Genomic DNA, 8856 nt, shown 5'->3' with positions numbered 1-8856 from the left:
TGCTATGCTTAATGCTTGTCACTAGGGCCTGAGTGCCATGATTTCAGATCTGAACCTATTATGTTTTCATGAATATATGTGAGTTCTTGATCCTATCTTGCAAGTCTATAGTCACCTACTATGTGTTATGATCCAGCAACCCCGAAGTGACAATAATCGGGACCACTCCCGGTGATGACCATAGTTTGAGGAATTCATGTATTCACTATGTGCTAATGCTTTGTTCCGGTTCTCTATTAAAAAGAGGCCTTAATATCCCTTAGTTTCCATTAGGACCCCGCTGCCACGGGAGGGTAGGACAAAAGATGTCATGCAAGTTCTTTTCCATAATCACGTATGACTATATTCGGAATACATGCCTACATTACATTGATGAATTGGAGCTAGTTCTTTGTCACCCTATGTTATGACTGTTACATGATGAACCGCATCTGACATAATTATCCATCACCGATCCAATGCATACGAGATTTTCCTATATTGGTTCTCGCGTATTTACTTTCCACTGCTACTGTTACAATCACTACAAAACACCAAAAATATTACTTTTGCTTCCGTTACTTTTGTTACCGTTACAACTACTATCATATTACCTTGCTACTAAACACTTTGCTGCAGATATTAAGTTATCTAGGTGTGGTTGAATTGAGAACTCAACTGCTAATACTTGAGAATATTCTTTGGCTCCCCTTGTGTAGAATCAATAAATTTGGGTTGAATACTCTACCCTCGAAAACTGTTGCGATCCCCTATACTTGTGGGTTATCAAGACTATTTTCTGGCGCCATTGCCGGGGAGCATAGCTCTATTCTTTGAGTCACTTGGGATTTATATCTGCTGGTCACTATGAAGAACTTGAAAGACGCTAAGACAACAATTTATCCCTCAACTACGAGGGGAGGTAAGGAACTGCCATCTAGCTCTGCACTTGATTCACCTTCTATTTTGAGTAAGCTTGCGACACCTAAACCTGCTTCTGCTATTCGTTCTAATATGTCGCATGTTATTGATGATGCCACTTCTGCTATGCATGATACTTATGATGAAACTACTTCTATGCTTGATACTACTGTGCCCCTTAGTGAATTTCTTGATGAACAAATTGCTAGGGCTAGAGAGAAAGAAATTATTGAAACTGATTATAATGATGAAAGTGATGTTGAAGATAGGCTTGTTATTCCTAAGGGTTATGTTTTTGATATGGAAGCTTCTGCAGCTATTTTAGCTTGTAAAGATAGATATGAACTCAAGAGGTTATTAGCTGAACGGAATAAGCAATCTCTTAAAGATAGAATGAGGCCTGACCCTGCTTTTGCTACTTCACCTATTTGTGTTGCCGATAAGGATTATGAATTCTCTGTTGATCCTGATATAATTACTTTGGTTGAATCTGATCCTTTTCATGGCTATGAATCTGAAACTGTCGTGGCACATCTTACTAAATTAAATGATATAGCCACCCTGTTCACTAATGATGAGAGATCTCGCTACTTTTATATCCTTAAAATATTTCCATTCTCATTAAAGGGTGACGCTAAGATATGGTTTAATTCTCTTGATCCCGGTTGTGTGCGTAGTCCCCAGGATATGATTTATTACTTCTCTGCTAAATATTTCCCTTCTCATAAGAAACAAGCTGCTTTAAAGGAAATATACAACTTTGTGCAAATTGAAGAAGAAAGTCTCCCACAAGCTTGGGGGAGGCTTCTCAAGTTACTTAATGCTTTGCCTGATCATCCTCTTAAGAAAAATGAAATACTTGATATCTTTTATAATGGACTAACCGATGCTTCCAGAGATTACCTCGATAGTTGTGATGGTTCTGTTTTCAGGGAAAGAACACCGGATGAAGCTGAAATTCTATTGAATAATATGTTGACAAGTGAAAATAATTGGGCACTTCCTGAGCCAACTCCTGCTCCAACTACTGAGCCTATTCCTAAACCAACTCCAAAGAGGAGAGGTGTTCTATTTCTCAGTCCTGAAGATATGCATGAGGCAAAGAAATCTATGAAAGAAAAAGATATTAAAGCTGAAGATGTTAAGAATTTACCTCCTATTGAAGAAATACATGGTCTTAATCTACCGCCTGTTGAAGAAACATATGATCTTAATCCATTACCTATTGAAGAACCTCATGGTCTTGATAACCCGACACATGTAGTAAAGGTAAATTCTCTCTATAGATATGATAGAGCTGAAATCCCTCCTACTAAAATTGCTAGCCAATGCTTGGATGAGTTTGATAACTTTATGTTTAAGCAAGAAGATTTCAATGCTTATTTTGGTAGACAATTAAAACAAAATGCTTATATGATTAAACACTTGGGTGACTGTATGGCTAATATTAGAGGTGAACTTAAACTTGTTAGCAAACATGCTTCTATGGTTACCACTCAAGTAGAGCAAGTACTTAAAGCTCAAAATGATTTGCTCAATGAAATGAATAGTAAGAAAAATGATTATGTTGTTAGAGTGGCTACTAGAACTGGTAGAATGACTCAGGAACCTTTGTATCCTGAAGGACACCCTAACAGAATTGAGCAAGATTCTCAGAGAAATAATATTGATGTACCTAGTTCTTCTAAAAGGAAGAAAAAGAAAAATGATAGGACCTTGCAAACTTCTAGTGAACCTATTGCTGAACCACCTGAGAATCCAAATGATATCTCTATGTGTGATGCTGAAACACAATCTGGTAATGAACATGAACATAGTGAAAATGTTAATGATGATGTTCATGATGATGCTCAACCTAGTAATGATAATGATGTAGAAATTTAACCTGCTGTTGATCTTGATAACCCACAATCAAAGAATCAACGTTATGATAAGATAGACTTTGTTGCTAGGAAACATGGTAAAGAAAGGGAACCATGGGTTCAGAAACCCATGCCCTTTCCTCCCAAACCATCCAAGAAAAAGGATGATGAGGATTTTGAGCGCTTTGCTGAAATGATTAGACCTATCTTTTTCGTATGCGATTGACTGATATGCTCAAAATGAATCCTTATGCTAAATATATGAAAGATATTGTTACTAATAAAAGAAAGATACCGGAAGATGAGATTTCCACCATGCTTGCTAATTATACTTTTAAGGGTGGAATACCAAAGAAACTTGGAGATCCAGGAGTACCTACTATACCATGCTCCATTAAAAGAAACTATGTTAAAACTGCTTTATGTGATCTTGGAGCCGGTGTTAGTGTTATGCCCCTCTCTTTATATCGTAGACTTGATTTGAATAAGTTGACACCTACTGAAATATCTTTGCAAATGGCTGATAAATCAACCGCTATACCTGTCGGTATTTGTGAGGATGTGCCTGTTGTGGTTGCAAACGTTACTATTTTAATGGACTTTGTTATTCTTGATATTCCTAAGGACGATAGTAAGTCTATTATTCTTGGAAGACCTTTTCTGAATACTACAGGTGCTGTTATTGATTGCAACAAAGGCAATGTCACTTTTCATGTTAATGGTAATGAGCATACGGTACACTTTCCAAGGAAACAACCTCAAGTCCACAGTATCAACTCTATTGGAAAAATTCCATCGATTATATTTGGAGTTTTTGAATTTCTTCTTCCTACTGTCAAGAAGAAATATGATATTCTTATTATTGGGGATGTGCATATCCCCGTTGAGGTAACATAGTGTTATTCGAAATTTCTCCGGTTTCATGTTATTCGGAATGAGTTTATTAACAAGACCTGATCAACCTTGTTAGTGGATTCCTTTTGATGAGCATGAGATGGATGAAACTAGAAGGCACAACCTTCTGTACCCTCTTTCTACTTTCTGTTATTTAGTTGAAATAAAGTAAAAATAGTATTTTCCTGTCTGTTTTCTGATTTATCCGTGCAATATAAAAATACCCTGAAAATAAAAGTTCTCCAAATGCCCTGAAAATGAAATATGATTTTTTCTAGAATATTTGAGGATTTATGGAACTGAGAACACAGCAGGGGGGGGGGGTGAACCACCTGGTCACGAGGGTGGAGGGCGCACCCTACCCCCAGGGCGCGCCCCCTGCCTTGTGGGCCCACGGTGGCCCTCCTCCACTTATTCCTGCACCCATCCACTTCTTCTTCCTCCCACAAACACGAATATCCAGCTCAAGCACGAGTTCTAGCTCATTTTGCTGCGATTTTCGATCTCCTTGCTCAAAGCACCTCTCACAAAACTACTTTGGGAGATTGTTCCTTGGTATGTGACTCCTCCATTGGTCCAATTAGTTTTTGTTCTAGTGCTTTATTCAATGCAAATTTGTGCTGCCTAGGTGACCATGTTCTTGAGCTTGCATGTCAAATTTATATGGTTCCAAGTAGTTCTAATGCTTGATATAGGCTCTGACACTTGTAGGAGTAGTTGCTATTAATTTTGTTGAGCTTGGTTCGCTTTTGTTTGAAGTTACTAAAAATTTCAGAATATTTCAGAAAATGATGAAGATACTTTTGAGGGGCTCATCGAGCCGAAGCTCGAAGGAAAAGAAAAATGAAGAAGCACAGAGGCCCAAATATAATTTGCCTCGTACCGCGGAGGTCCGGCCGTGTGAATGGCCTTCCGATGACTTCTTGAGACAAGCCAGGATTTATGAGGATTTTTATTCATTGGCTGAGAATGCTGGCCTCACCGACTTCCTCCGCGACCAACGTCATCAGTATCTCTTACTCACTAATACTTTTGTGCAAAACTTCTACTATTTTCCTAAGGAATCACCTCCTTCAGTAGAGTTTCATTTATATGATATTGTTGAGAAAATGCCATTAGCTGAATTTTGCAAGGTTTGCAAAATACCCTCTGAGGGTACCTTAGATGAACCACACCGTAAAGATGTGGAAGAATTTATTGACACCATCACTGTGGGGGAAACCAGGAAGGTTTCCGATGCAAGAATCACTAGCATACATTTTCCTGTCTTACGCTACTTTGCCATATTTGCTAGTCGTTGCTTGATTGGTTGCGGAAACTGTGGGAACCTTAGTGTTCCTGATATTATCATTTTGTTCCATGGTTTATTCCGTGATAACACTGTTAGTATGGGCGGAATTATTGCTAAACAGTTAAGTTTGAACCGTACAAAGGGCCCCATCTTTGGAGGTATTTATGCTTCACGCCTAGCTGCACATTTTAACATACCTATTAGACTCTATGAGAAAGAAGAAAAATTGCTGCCTAGTGCTTATTTAGATTATAAGAGTATGCTAGTGCATGACTTTATTGTTAAGGGCAGGGAAGGGGAGCTTAAATATAAATTATTCTTTAATAAACATCATCCTGAGACTATTACTTTGCCTGCTCCTTCTTTGTTTAATTTGTCTGAAGGTCCTTATCTTATTCCGTGGGGGGCCGTTCAAGCCTACCGGAACCCTACACCAATCCCGGAGCCGGAACCACAATATGAGTCTCCACGACAGTCTGTTTATTCTTGGGATCCGGAGATGGCTTCCAGCCAGTGGCAGTGAGAGTCCTCTTCATCGCAGTACGACCCCAGCTACACCTACGGATATCCGCCAGGCCATCCCTGGCAATGAACCAACTTAGGCCAAAATCCTAAGCTTGGGGGAGTACGTATTTCTCACCGACATTACATTTCTGTTCACATACACTCATTGCTAGATGTCGGTGCTCATACTTTTTCACTGTAATATCCATGCTAGTTTATTTTCTTTTTCCTGCTTTCTTCTTGTGTGTTTGTTAAACCTTAAGAAAAACCAAAAAAATAGTAGTAGTTTACTTTTCTTGCTGTAGTAGTAATAATTAAAAAGAAAACCCAAAAATATTTCCTGTTCTTCTTTTGCTTGTTGGGAGCTTTCCTGTGTAAATAATTTTTATTTATTTTCTTTTCTTTGGGGGTCAATAGGAGAAGACCATGATTAAATTGTTGAAGTGGCTCTTATACGCATTATTGTTGATTTAACCAAGAGCCCATATTACCTTGTCTTCTCCTGTTTATTGAATGCTCGCAGATTCCAGCTTAGTCCAATGCATGTGCACTCTTATTATTATTCACTTCGTTCGGTCGTGCAAGTGAAAGGCAATTATGATGATATATGATGGACTGACTGAGATGAGAAAAGCTGGTATGAACTCGACCTCTCTTGTTTTTGTAAATATGATGAGTTCATCGTTCTTCATTCAGCTTATTATGAATAAACATGTTTGCAATGACAATTAGAGATCATAGTTGCTCGTGCCATGCTTGATTAGCTATGAGTTATAATTGTTTACCTTGCGTGCCAACATGCTATTAAAATGGTTGTGATGTGGTATAGTGGGGTGGTATCCTCCTTTGAATGATTTAAGTGACTTGACTTGGCACATGTTCATGCATGTAGTTGAAACAAAATCAACATAGCTTCACGATATTTATTTTCATGGTGGATTATATCCTACTCATGCTTGCATCCAATGTTTATTGATTTTAATGCATGTTCATGACTGTTGTCGCTCTCTAGTTGGTCGCTTCCCAGTCTTTTGCTAGCCTTCACTTGTACTAAGCGGGAATACTGCTTGTGCATCCAATCCCTTAAACCTCAAAGTTATTCCATATGAGTCCACTATACCTTCCTATATGCGGTATCTACCTGCCGTTCCAAGTAAATTTGTATGTGCCAAACTCTAAACCTTCAAATTAACATTCTGTTTTGTATGCTCGAATAGCTCATGTATCAACTAGGGCTTCCCTTATCTTCCATGTTAGGCGGGTTATTCTCAAGAGGAGTGGACTCCGCTCCTCATTCACGAGAAAATGGATGGTCAATGGGATGCCCAGTCCCATGCTTTATGAAAACTAAATCAAAATTAATTGCAAACAAAACTCCCCCTGGGACTGTTGCTAGTTGGAGACACTCGTTGTTTCGAGCAAGTCATGGATTGATGCTTGTTGGTGGAGGGGGAGTATAAACTTTACCATTCTGTTTGGGAACTGCCTATAATGTGTGTAGCATGGAAGATATCGTCATCTCTTAGTTGTTATGTTGACAATGAAAGTATGCCACTCAAAATATTATTTATCTCTATTTCAAAACCGAGCTCTGGCACCTCTACAAATCCCTGCTTCCCTCTACAAAGGGCCTATCTATTTACTTTTATGTTGAGTCATCACCCACTTATTAAAAGCACTAGCTGGAGAGCACAACTGTCATTTGCATTCATTACTGTTAATTTATATTGGGTATGACTATGATTGGATCTCTTTTACCATGAATTACAATGTCTAGTCAGTCCTTGATCTTTAAAGGTGCTCTGCATTTATGTTTTGCAGTCTCAGAAAGGGCTAGCGAGATACCATCTTGTTATATCATATTATGATTGTTTTGAGAAAGTGTTGTCATCCGAGATTTATTATTATGGCTCGCTAGTTGATTATGCTATTGATATGAGTAAACATGAGACCTAAGAGTTATTGCAAATGTGGTTAGTCATGATCTTTGCTGAAAACTTGAATGCTGGCTTTACATATTTACAACAATAAGAGCAAACAGAGTTTGTAAAAGTTTTTCTTTATCACTCTCAGTTTATCAACTGAATTGCTTGAGGACAAGCAAAGATTTAAGCTTGGGGGAGTTGATACGTCTCCGTTGTATCTAGTTTTACAAACACTTTTGCCCTTGTTTTGGACTCTAACTTGCATGATTTGAATGGAACTAACCTAGACTGACGCTGTTTTCAGCGGAATTTACATGGTGTTATTTATGTGCAGAAACAAAAGTTCTCAGAATGACCTGAAACTCCACGGAACATCTAGTTAAAAATAATAAAAATCCTCGCCAAAGATGAAGACCAGGGGGCCCACACCATGTCCACGAGGGTGGGGGCGCCCCCCCAGGGCGCGCCCCCTACCTCGTGGGCCCCCTAGAGCTCCTCCGACGCCAACTCCAACTCTATATATTTGCTTTCGGAGAGAAAAAATCAAGGAGAAGAAATCATCGCGTTTTACGATACGAAGCCGCCGCCAAACCCTAAAACCTCTCGGGAGGGCTGATCTGGAGTCCGTTCGGGGCTCCGGAGAGGGGGATTCGTCACCGTCATCATCATCAACCACCCTCCATCACCAATTTCATGATGCTCACCGCCGTGCGTGAGTAATTCCATCGTAGGCTTGCTGGACAGTGATGGGTTGGATGAGATCTATCATGTAATCGAGTTAGTTTTGTTAGGATTTGATCCCTAGTATCCACTATGTTCTGAGATTGATGTTGCTATGACTTTGCTATGCTTAATGCTTGTCACTAGGGCCCGAGTGCCATGATTTCAGATCTGAACCTATTATGTTTTCATGAATATATGTGAGTTCTTGATCCTATCTTGCATGTCTATAGTCACCTACTATGTGTTATGATCTGGCAACCCCGAAGTGACAATAATCGGGACCACTCCCGGTGATGACCATAGTTTGAGGAGTTCATGTATTCACTATGTGCTAATGCTTTGTTCCGGTTCTCTATTAAAAGGAGGCCTTAATATCCCTTAGTTTCCATTAGGACCCTGCTGCCTCGGGAGGGTAGGACAAAAGATGTCATGCAAGTTCTTTTCCATAAGCACGCATGACTATATTCGGAATACATGCCTACATTACATTGATGAATTGGAGCTAGTTCTTTGTCACCCTATGTTATGACTGTTACATGATGAACCGCATCCGGCATAATTATCCATGACCGATCCAATGCCTACGAGCTTTTCCTATATTGGTTCTCGCTTATTTACTTTCCGTTGCTACTGTTACAATCACTACAAAACACCAAAAATATTACTTTTGCTTCCGTTACTTTTGTTACCGTTACCACTACTATCATATTACCTTGCTACTAAACACTTTGCTGCAGATATTAAGGTTGAATTGACA

Source organism: Triticum urartu, chromosome 7A (assembly GCF_056163025.1).
Source record: "Triticum urartu cultivar PI428250 chromosome 7A, HENAU_Tu73, whole genome shotgun sequence".
Lineage (NCBI taxonomy): Eukaryota > Viridiplantae > Streptophyta > Magnoliopsida > Poales > Poaceae > Triticum > Triticum urartu.
The sequence above is the reverse complement of the archived record's forward strand: the minus strand, read 5'-3'. Positions refer to the sequence as shown.